This window comes from Camellia sinensis, chromosome 6, assembly GCF_055761805.1.
Source record: "Camellia sinensis isolate YWXY chromosome 6, ASM5576180v1, whole genome shotgun sequence".
NCBI lineage: Eukaryota > Viridiplantae > Streptophyta > Magnoliopsida > Ericales > Theaceae > Camellia > Camellia sinensis.
The window spans coordinates 65240833-65252389 of NC_138966.1; the positions used below are offsets into that span (position 1 = coordinate 65240833).

An 11557-nucleotide genomic window follows, 5' to 3' on the forward strand; every position below is an offset into this window, starting at 1 on the left:
ATTCTTAGTAATTATGCAGTGAATCACTCAATAAATTCTAAATAATTACTCAAAAAATTCTCACTAAATGATTCAGTAAATTCAGAATAAATTACTCTATAAATTCTCAGTAAATTCTCTGTAAATTCTTAGTAAATTACTTAGTAAATTCTCAGTACTCACCACATTACTCAGCAAATTATTCAGTAAATTTAAGGTAAATTACGCTGTAAATCTCGGTAAATTCCCAGTAAATAGTCTGTAAATTATCAATAAATTACTCAGTAAATTCTTAATAAATTACTCAGTAAATTACTCAGTAAATTACTCAGTACACTGCTCAGTAAATTCCAAGTAAATTCACAGTAAATTCTCAGTAAATTACTGTGACACCCCTGTTCCGTAGTATGTTAATTGGTCCTTAACATGATGTGATTATGTATTTTGATATGATTTTGTGTTCCACTATGTGAAAATATGTGGTTTGAAATTTTATCTGTTCATCGTAGAAATATCTGTTTGAGTAGTCTGTTTTGGAAATTTAATTGAGGGCCTTATCGGCCACGGAACCCGAAATTGACTACGCCATTGTGGTTGGCATAATTTTTAGGGCCTACGGTGAAATTTAATTGAAATTTGATTCTGGCCAATTTAAACTGATTAAATTGATAAATTAAGTACCCCATTATTTTATATTAAAATATTTGTTAGTGGAGCTTGTTTTATATTTGCATTGCACTCCCCTTTAGCTCTCTTAAAACTCAAAATCTGAGTTAGACAATTGAGAGGGAGAGAGAGGCCGGCCATGGAGAGAAAAAGGGAGAGATTTGTGTAATTTGGGCTCAAGACTTGGGAATTTGAAGATCTATCTCAAGATTTGGCTAGAGCTTGAGTGTTGAAGCTCTTAGGTAAGTGATTTCATGAACTCTTACTTGTAATTTGTAAGTTCAAGGGTTGTTTGTGATCAAGAACATGTAATGAGTTGATTTTTGTTGAGATTGAAGTCTTAGAACTCATGCATGTAAGAAATTACCTTGAAATTGCATGTTTGAGCTTGAAACACATGATTCATGTGGAGTTTTGGGTAAAGCTCATATTGTAGTCACCATTTGTACCATCTAAGTTGAGAATGATGAGCATCTCCCACATGCATGTACAAATCATGGGAGTATAAGTCTTGAATGTTGAATTTGAGCATGTTGATGATGGGTTTGAGACAATTTGGGACATGCATGTAGATAATTCATGTAATTGAGCTTCCTAATGTTGTAATCTGCATTAGTAGCATGTTAGCATGTGTAAATGTGTAATTTGAACCATTGCATGCAAGAAATGTAGATGGAAAACTGATTTGGAGCTCAAGAACACGATCTGGGAAACCCAGATTTTTGAGGTCCGCTCGAGCGGGGTAATGGCCGCTCGAGCGGGAAAATCGTGCTCCCAGCATTTTTGCAGAGTTGGATGCCCGCTCGAGCGGGACATTTCACGCTCGAGCGTGGATTTTTGTAGACGGACCTTCAGCTCGAGCGCATCTTTTGTGCAACCAGTACCTTGCAGGCCTTAAGGGTCCGCTCGAGCGGAGAATCTTACGCTCGAGCGGGGACCCTGTTTCCTGGAATTTTGTTCATGCATTCTGTGATTCGTTTTCCGTTCTCTTTCACTTGTAAGCACTCTTAGGCATGTGTTAAGCATTGTAAATGAGTTAATGAGATAAGAACAAAGCCTAAAGAGGAATATGTGAATTAAAGAACGGATTGAACTGTTAGTGACCCTTTTGTATTCATGAAATGTGTAGGGTCAAGCTCCAGGGCGCATCCACAAGCCGATCACTGTGAGTAATATCAATATTTGAAAACTTGTCAATGTCCAATTGTTATTCCCCTATAAATATTATGAGTTGTTAATTGGGATTGTGGACAAAAGTTTGACATGAATGAATGGGCCAAAGGCCGTTTGACATGAACGAATGGGCCAAAGGCCGTTTGACATGAACGAATGGGCCAAAGGCCGTTTGACATGAATGAATGGGCCAAAGGCCGTTTGACATGAACGAATGGGCCAAAGGCCGTTTGACATGAACGAATGGGCCAAAGGCCGTTTGACATGAATGAATGGGCCAAAGGCCGTTTGACATGAATGAATGGGCCAAAGGCCGTTTGACATGAACGAATGGGCCAAAGGCCGTTTGACATGAATGAATGGGCCAAAGGCCGTTTGACATGAACGAATGGGCCAAAGGCCGTTTGACATGAATGAATGGGCCAAAGGCCGTTTGACATGAATGAATGGGCCGAAGGCCGTTTGACATGAATGAATGGGCCGAAGGCCGTTTTGCCATGAATGGAAACCCGGATGGGCCAAAGGCCAGAATGTTTGGAACTACAGTTACTTGACTTGCATTTCGTATAGTTATATATATTTTGCTGTTAAACAGAAGTATGAATTGGGCCCAAGGCCGTTTGGAGCATGTTGATCTACATATTGTTATGTAACTGTTATGTTTGATATTATTCACTGGGCTATCGCTCACGCTCATTCATGTATTTGTAGGTGAGCCAAGGGAAGTCCAAACCCAGCCCCAGTGAAGTCTGCTAGGAACAACAGGAGTTTTGGGAGAGTCAGCCTTGTGCCTCGCGCATGAGACCATCCTTGCCCTTTTACTATGTACCTATGTTTTGTCTTGTTGGCAAGGACCCAGTGCATGTCTGTACATAGTCTGTTATAGGTTGACTCATTTTGGACGATCCTGTCTGTAATGAATTTTGTGAAACTGCACTTTTGATGTGAGTTATTAACGTATCTGAGTATGGTTTGTTTGATGTGCATATAAGCACGGCTCTATGGACAAAGTTTTTAATTTTGCTTCCGTTTGGCCCCCATTAACTCTGTTAAAATACGTTTGGAACAGTTTGAGGCCGTAGGTAATCTCATGATTACTGGCCGGTTACGTCCTTAACCCACGGGGGCGGGTTCGGGTCGTGACAGAGTGGTATCAGAGCACGAGTTAATAACTCACACACTTGTCCAAAAGGAGCAATAAGCGTCTAGATGAGATCTAGGATGCATTCATGTGATAAATACGAGTTTGGAAGCATTGATTATATACTTAAATGTTTTGTTATGAATAATTATATGTGTAAGTTGTGAACTACTTGCATTACGAATTATCTGGAAATATGTGCTCCTTAGTGTATGTGTACTTGTGTACCTTTGGTATGGAATATAATGCAAGTTTAATCAGATGGTGAGAACCAGAGGGGATGAGTTAGAGGAATCCTCTGCTGCCAGACTGGACAGAATGGAAAGACTGATTCAGGAAATGGCAGAAGCTTTGAGACAGCAACAGGAGTGGCAACAACAGTGGCAGCAACCACATCCGCCACCTCCACCTCCGGCACCACCTGTGCCAGATAATCAAAATGATGATCGGATAATCGCCCTCACCAAGGAATTCAAGAAAATGAAACCACCACAGTTCCATGGTGGACTAGATCCCTTAAAAGCCGAAGCTTGGGTACTTGGGATTGAAAAACTGTTTGAGGTGTTTCCGTGCTCGGATACACAGAAAGTGCTTCTAGCCACCTTTATGCTAGAAGATGAAGCGAGAAGATGGTGGATGTTGATGAGGGAAAACCACAGAGATATTGATTGGGCGAAATTTTTGGAAATCTTCTATGACAAGTACTTCTCGCAGTGTGTCCGGGACAGGAAAGTGGCAGAGTTCATGGAACTCAAACAAGACAGTATGACTGTAGCTGAGTATGAGGCCAAATTTACTGAGTTGGCCAGGTTTGCACCAAACGTAATTGACACTGATTATAAGAAGGCAAGGCATTTTGAAGGCGGGCTCCGAAGTGACATCCTAGAGCGGGTGAATGTCCTGAAATTGGAGACCTACATTGGGGTGCTTGACCGGGCCATCATATCAGAGGCTAATATAGCTAGACAAGCTAAGCCAACAACCGAATGGAGAGGCAACAAAAGACAAGGCTTCTTTTTGAAGAAGAAATTTCTGAAAAAGCAAAACACGGGCTCCTCAACTACCTCAAGTTCTTCCCGAGACACGACTCCCATGTGCAACACTTGTAGCAAAAGGCACCGTGGAGTTTGTTACCGTGCATTGGGAGCCTGTTTTAAGTGTGGGAAACAAGGGCATATAGCCCGAGATTGTAATCAGAATAGTGGGAAGATAGCTGCTAGCTCCACTGCATCGATCCCGAAGCCGGGAAACACTTTGAGATCTGCTACTACTGGGGATACAGTGAGACAAGGGAGAGTCTTTGCACTCGTTCCGGGTGATACACGGAATGCCAATGCCGTTGTCTCAGGTACTATCTCGATATGTAATCAGGATGCTTTTGTGTTAATTGATTCTGGATCAACGCATTCATTTGTGACATATGCATTTGCATCTAGACTGAAAAGACCCCTAGAATTGTTGCCATATTTGTTATGTGTGTCTGCTCCATCGGGGGAATCTGTGTTATGTGACTATATATATCAGTTTTGTGACATGCATATTGAGGATGCTACCCTGTATGTAGATTTGTTGCCCTTAAACTTTAGACACTTTGATGTAATTTTGGGCATGGATTGGTTGACCAAATATTGTGCCACTATAGATTGTGTGACAAAGAGGGTTGTATTTAAACCACCAGAACAGAAAGAAATTGTGTTTGTGGGAAATGGGGTAGTACCTCCACCATATTTGATATCTGCAATGAAAGCATGTAAATTGACCAGGAAGGGATGCCAGGGTTATTTGTGTTATGTATTGACTGAACAATCCGTGAATGTTGAATTGAATGATATTCCCATCGTTAGAGAATTCCCAGATGTGTTTCCAAATGAATTACCAGGGGAATTGGTAGACAGGGAGATAGAGTTTACTATTGAAACTGTGCCAGGCACCCAACCTATTTCTAAAACTCCCTACAGGATGGCTACAGCCGAAATGAAAGAATTAAAAGAACAGTTGCAAGACCTTCTTGATAAAGGGTTTATCCGGCCCAGTACTTCGCCTTGGGGCGCACCAGTGTTATTTGTAAAGAAAAAGGATGGTACCTTACGCCTATGTATTGATTACCGGGAATTGAACAAGGTAACGATAAAGAATAAATATCCCTTACCCCGTATTGATGACTTATTTGACCAGTTGCAGGGATCACAGGTGTTTTCTAAGATTGATTTGAGATCCGGGTATCATCAGCTGAAGGTTAAGGCAGAAGATGTTGAGAAAACCGCATTCAGAACGAGGTATGGTCATTTTGAGTTTCTTGTTATGCCATTTGGAGTGACTAATGCTCCGGCAGCATTTATGGACTTAATGAATAGAATTTTTAAAACCTACCTTGATGAGTTTGTTGTTGTCTTCATCGATGATATTTTAATATACTCTAAAGATAGACTTGAACACGAACATCATTTGAGGACTGTTTTACAAATACTTCGGGAAAGAAAACTATTTGCTAAGTTAAAGAAATGTGAGTTTTGGTTGGATGAAGTTATTTTCTTAGGGCACGTGGTCAACAAGGAAGGAATTTCAGTGGACCCGCAGAAAATAGAAGCAATTGTAAATTGGCCTACACCAACTAATGTGACAGAAGTTCGCAGTTTCATGGGCTTAGCTGGGTACTACAGAAGGTTTGTAAAGGACTTTTCGAAATTAGCTGTGCCTCTTACCCAATTGACACGTAAAGGACAACCATTTGAGTGGAATAGTGAAAGAGAATCAGCCTTTCATGAATTGAAGACAAGATTGACCACTGCACCAATTTTGACACTACCTTCAGGTACGGAAAATTTTGTGATTTTCAGTGACGCATCTTATAAGGGTTTGGGTTGTGTGTTAATGCAGAACGGAAAGGTTATTGCTTACGCCTCCCGACAGTTGAGGCCACATGAGAAGAATTATCCAACACATGACCTAGAATTGGCCGCAGTTGTTTTTGCTTTGAAAATCTGGCGGCATTATTTGTATGGGGCAAAGTGTGAAGTCTACACAGATCATAAAAGCCTAAAATACTTCTTCACGCAGAAAGAGTTGAATATGCGTCAGAGAAGATGGCTGGAATTGATAAAAGATTACGACCTAGAAATTCAGTATCACCCCGGAAAAGCTAATACAGTGGCTGATGCCTTGAGCAAGAAATCAACAGGGAGTGTGGCTTGCTTGCTTACTGAACAAAGGGAGATTTTGCAAGACTTTGAAAAGTCTGAAATTGAAGTGGTAGTGTGTGAACAGGGCGGATTGATAGCCGCTATTACAGCCGAGCCGGCAATTGTTGATGAAATCAAGCAAAAACAGAAAGAGGATGAGTTCCTCAGAAAGGTAATTGATGAATTTGAAGTCAGCCCAAAAGCAGAGTTCAGTATCGAGAATGGAATGTTGAAATTTCGAAACCGAATATGTGTTCCAGTTATTCCGGAGCTAAAGAAGAGGGTCTTAGATGAAGCCCACAGATCCGTATTTGCTATGCATCCGGGTAACAATAAAATGTATCGGGATTTGAAACAAACCTATTGGTGGCCTAAAATGAAGAAAGAGATTGCAGAACATGTGTCCAAGTGCCTTCAGTGTCAGCAAGTTAAGGCTGAACATCAGAAACCAGGCGATCTACTTCAACCTCTCCCCATTCCTGAGTGGAAGTGGGAACATGTGACCATGGATTTCGTTGTTGGCCTACCTCGGACTTCCCGCGGTATGGATTCTGTTTGGGTTGTAGTTGATAGACTGACTAAATCTGCACATTTTCTGCCTGTCAAAACTACATTTACTGCTTACAGGTTGGCTACTATTTATGTTGATGAAATTGTCCGCTTACATGGAGTTCCAGTAACCATCGTGTCGGATAGAGATCCGAAGTTTGTATCTAGATTGTGGAAGAGTTTGCAGGAAGCTATGGGAACAGAACTAAGGTTCAGCACTGCATTCCACCCACAGACAGATGGGCAGTCAGAACGAACAATACAGACTTTGGAAGATATGCTTCGCATGTGTGCTTTGGATTTTCAGGGGAGTTGGGAAGATTACCTGCCACTTGCAGAATTTGCCTATAATAATAGCTTCCACTCCAGCATCGGTATGGCACCATACGAGGCTTTGTATGGTAGGAGGTGTAGATCACCTATTTGTTGGACAGAGGTCGGGGACAGAGCTTTGCTCGGGCCTGAAATTGTACAAGACACCTCTGAAAAGATCAAAACTATTCGGCAAAGGCTCAAAACAGCTCAAGACCGACAGAAGAGTTATGCAGATGTCCGGAGAAGACCTCTTGAGTATGAGGTCGGCGACCATGTGTTCATCCGTGTTTCTCCAATGAAAGGCCAAGTCAGGTTTGGGAAAAAGGGCAAGTTGACGCCCCGTTATATTGGGCCGTTTCAAATTTTGGAGAAACTTGGTCCAGTTGCTTATAGAGTTGCTTTGCCACCGGGATTTGAGCAAATCCACAATGTGTTTCATGTGTCAATGTTGAGGGGTTACCTCCGAGACCCGTTGCATGTGATTGATTATCACCGGATTGCTATTGATGAAAATATGGAATATGCTGAATGGCCGGAAAGAATTGTTGACCGACAAGTGAAAGAATTGAGAAACAAATCCATTCCAATGGTGAAAGTGGAATGGAAGGAACACTATGGGGCAGATGCTACATGGGAAAAAGAGGAGGAAATGCGGCTACGCTATCCACATTTGTTTCCCGACGAAGGTAAGTTAAGTTTGGAGGACCAAACTTCCTAAAGGGGGGAAGACTGTGACACCCCTGTTCCGTAGTATGTTAATTGGTCCTTAACATGATGTGATTATGTATTTTGATATGATTTTGTGTTCCACTATGTGAAAATATGTGGTTTGAAATTTTATCTGTTCATCGTAGGAATATCTGTTTGAGTAGTCTGTTTTGGAAATTTAATTGAGGGCCTTATCGGCCACGGAACCCGAAATTGACTACGCCATTGTGGTTGGCATAATTTTTAGGGCCTACGGTGAAATTTAATTGAAATTTGATTCTGGCCAATTTAAACTGATTAAATTGATAAATTAAGTACCCCATTATTTTATATTAAAATATTTGTTAGTGGGGCTTGTTCTATATTTGCATTGCACTCCCCTTTAGCTCTCTTAAAACTCAAAATCTGAGTTAGACAATTGAGAGGGAGAGAGAGGCCGGCCATGGAGAGAAAAAGGGAGAGATTTGTGTAATTTGGGCTCAAGACTTGGGAATTTGAAGATCTAGCTCAAGATTTGGCTAGAGCTTGAGTGTTGAAGCTCTTAGGTAAGTGATTTCATGAACTCTTACTTGTAATTTGTAAGTTCAAGGGTTGTTTGTGATCAAGAACATGTAATGAGTTGATTTTTGTTGAGATTGAAGTCTTAGAACTCATGCATGTAAGAAATTACCTTGAAATTGCATGTTTGAGCTTGAAACACATGATTCATGTGGAGTTTTGGGTAAAGCTCATATTGTAGTCACCATTTGTACCATCTAAGTTGAGAATGATGAGCATCTCCCACATGCATGTACAAATCATGGGAGTATAAGTCTTGAATGTTGAATTTGAGCATGTTGATGATGGGTTTGAGACAATTTGGGACATGCATGTAGATAATTCATGTAATTGAGTTTCCTAATGTTGTAATCTGCATTAGTAGCATGTTAGCATGTGTAAATGTGTAATTTGAACCATTGCATGCAAGAAATGTAGATGGAAAACTGATTTGGAGCTCAAGAACACGATCTGGGAAACCCAGATTTTTGAGGTCCGTTCGAGCGGGGTAATGGCCGCTCGAGCGGGAAAATCGTGCTCCCAGCATTTTTGCAGAGTTGGATGCCCGCTCGAGCGGGACATTTCACGCTCGAGCGTGGATTTTTGTAGACGGACCTTCAGCTCGAGCGCATCTTTTGTGCAACCAGTACCTTGCAGGCCTTAAGGGTCCGCTCGAGCGGAGAATCTTACGCTCGAGCGGGGACCCTGTTTCCTGGAATTTTGTTCATGCATTCTGTGATTCGTTTTCCGTTCTCTTTCACTTGTAAGCACTCTTAGGCATGTGTTAAGCATTGTAAATGAGTTAATGAGATAAGAACAAAGCCTAAAGAGGAATATGTGAATTAAAGAACGGATTGAACTGTTAGTGACCCTTTTGTATTCATGAAATGTGTAGGGTCAAGCTCCAGGGCGCATCCACAAGCCGATCACTGTGAGTAATATCAATATTTGAAAACTTGTCAATGTCCAATTGTTATTCCCCTATAAATATTATGAGTTGTTAATTGGGATTGTGGACAAAAGTTTGACATGAATGAATGGGCCAAAGGCCGTTTGACATGAACGAATGGGCCAAAGGCCGTTTGACATGAATGAATGGGCCAAAGGCCGTTTGACATGAACGAATGGGCCAAAGGCCGTTTGACATGAATGAATGGGCCAAAGGCCGTTTGACATGAATGAATGGGCCAAAGGCCGTTTGACATGAATGAATGGGCCAAAGGCCGTTTGACATGAACGAATGGGCCAAAGGCCGTTTGACATGAATGAATGGGCCAAAGGCCGTTTGACATGAATGAATGGGCCAAAGGCCGTTTGACATGAATGAATGGGCCGAAGGCCGTTTTGCCATGAATGGAAACCCGGATGGGCCAAAGGCCAGAATGTTTGGAACTACAGTTACTTGACTTGCATTTCGTATAGTTATATATATTTTGCTGTTAAACAGAAGTATGAATTGGGCCCAAGGCCGTTTGGAGCATGTTGATCTACATATTGTTATGTAACTGTTATGTTTGATATTATTCACTGGGCTATCGCTCACGCTCATTCATGTATTTGTAGGTGAGCCAAGGGAAGTCCAAACCCAGCCCCAGTGAAGTCTGCTAGGAACAACAGGAGTTTTGGGAGAGTCAGCCTTGTGCCTCGCGCATGAGACCATCCTTGCCCTTTTACTATGTACCTATGTTTTGTCTTGTTGGCAAGGACCCAGTGCATGTCTGTACATAGTCTGTTATAGGTTGACTCGTTTTGGACGATCCTGTCTGTAATGAATTTTGTGAAACTGCACTTTTGATGTGAGTTATTAACGTATCTGAGTATGGTTTGTTTGATGTGCATATAAGCACGGCTCTATGGACAAAGTTTTTAATTTTGCTTCCGTTTGGCCCCCATTAACTCTGTTAAAATACGTTTGGAACAGTTTGAGGCCGTAGGTAATCTCATGATTACTGGCCGGTTACGTCCTTAACCCACGGGGGCGGGGGCGGGTTCGGGTCGTGACAATTACTCTATAAATTGCTCAGTAAATTCCCAATAAATTCTCAGCAAATTGCCCAGTAAATTCTCTATAAATTACTCAGTAAATTAGTAGTCAATTATCCATAAATTCTCCGTAAATTAATCAATACATTACTCTGTAAATTACTCAGTAAATTCTCTGAAAATTACTCAAAAAATTGCTCGATAAATTACTCGGTAAATTGCTCAATAAATTTCCAGTAAATTATTCAATAAATGTCTTGCAAATTCTCAGTAAATTACTTAGTAAAAATTCTCAGTAATTTACATAGTGACTTATTAGTAACTTACTCAGTAAATTTCCAGCAAATTCTTAGTGAAGTACTCAGTAAATTCGTAGTAAATTCCCAATAAATTGTTACTAAAATACTCAGTAAATTCTCTGCAAATTACTTTGCACATTACACAATAAATTACTCAGAAAAATCCTAATAAATTCTCAGTAAATTACCAGTAAATTGGTTAGTAAATTACTCAGTAAATTCTCAGTAAATTACTTAGTAAATTACCCAGTAAATTCTCAGTATATTACTCAGTAAATTGCCAGCAAATTCTCAGTAAATTGCTCAGTAAATTCTCTGTAATTACTTAGTAAATTCCCTATAAATTACTCTATAAATTCTTAGTAAATTACTCAGCAAATTCCCAGTAAATTTTACTCTACAAATTACTCAGTACATTACCAAGTAAATTACTCAATAAATTACTGAGTAGATTCTCAATAAATTACTCAATGAATTCTGTGTCAATTCTTAGTAAATTACTCAGCAAATTCTCCGTAAATTACTCAGCAAATTCTCCGTAAATTACTAAGTTAATTCCCATTAAAATCCCAGCAAATTCTCAATAAATTACTCAGTAAATTCCTAGTAAATTTATTCACCCAAAAAAAATTCCTAGTAAATTCTCTGTTAATTACACAGTAAATTCTCAGTAAATTTTTAGTAAATTACTCAGTAAATTCCCAGTAAATTACTGAGTAAATTCTCAGTAACTTACACAGTAAATTCCCAGTAAATTCTCAATAAATTACTCCATAAATTACTCAGTAAATTTACAGTAAATTACTCAACAAATTAATCAGTAAATTTTCAGTAAAATGCTCAGCAAATTACTCAGTAAATTATCTGTAAATTACTCAGTAAATTCTAAGTAAATTACTCATTACACTACTGAGTAAATTACTTAGCAAATTCTCAGCAAATTATTTAGTAAATTCTCAGCAAATTACTCAGTAAATTAATCAGTAAATTCCTAGTAAATAACTCTGTAAATGACTCAGCAAATTACT

General features: G+C 39.9%; 1 long non-coding RNA gene across 1 annotated transcript; it reads left to right on the forward strand.

Annotated features, from left to right (window-relative positions):
- Window positions 1-9047: 9047 nt before the first annotated feature.
- LOC145792289 (uncharacterized) lies at window positions 9048-10090 on the forward strand. Its single transcript, XR_014331678.1, has 2 exons — window positions 9048-9178; window positions 9811-10090. It is a non-coding gene; the product is annotated as an uncharacterized LOC145792289 (long non-coding RNA).
- Window positions 10091-11557: the final 1467 nt, after the last annotated feature.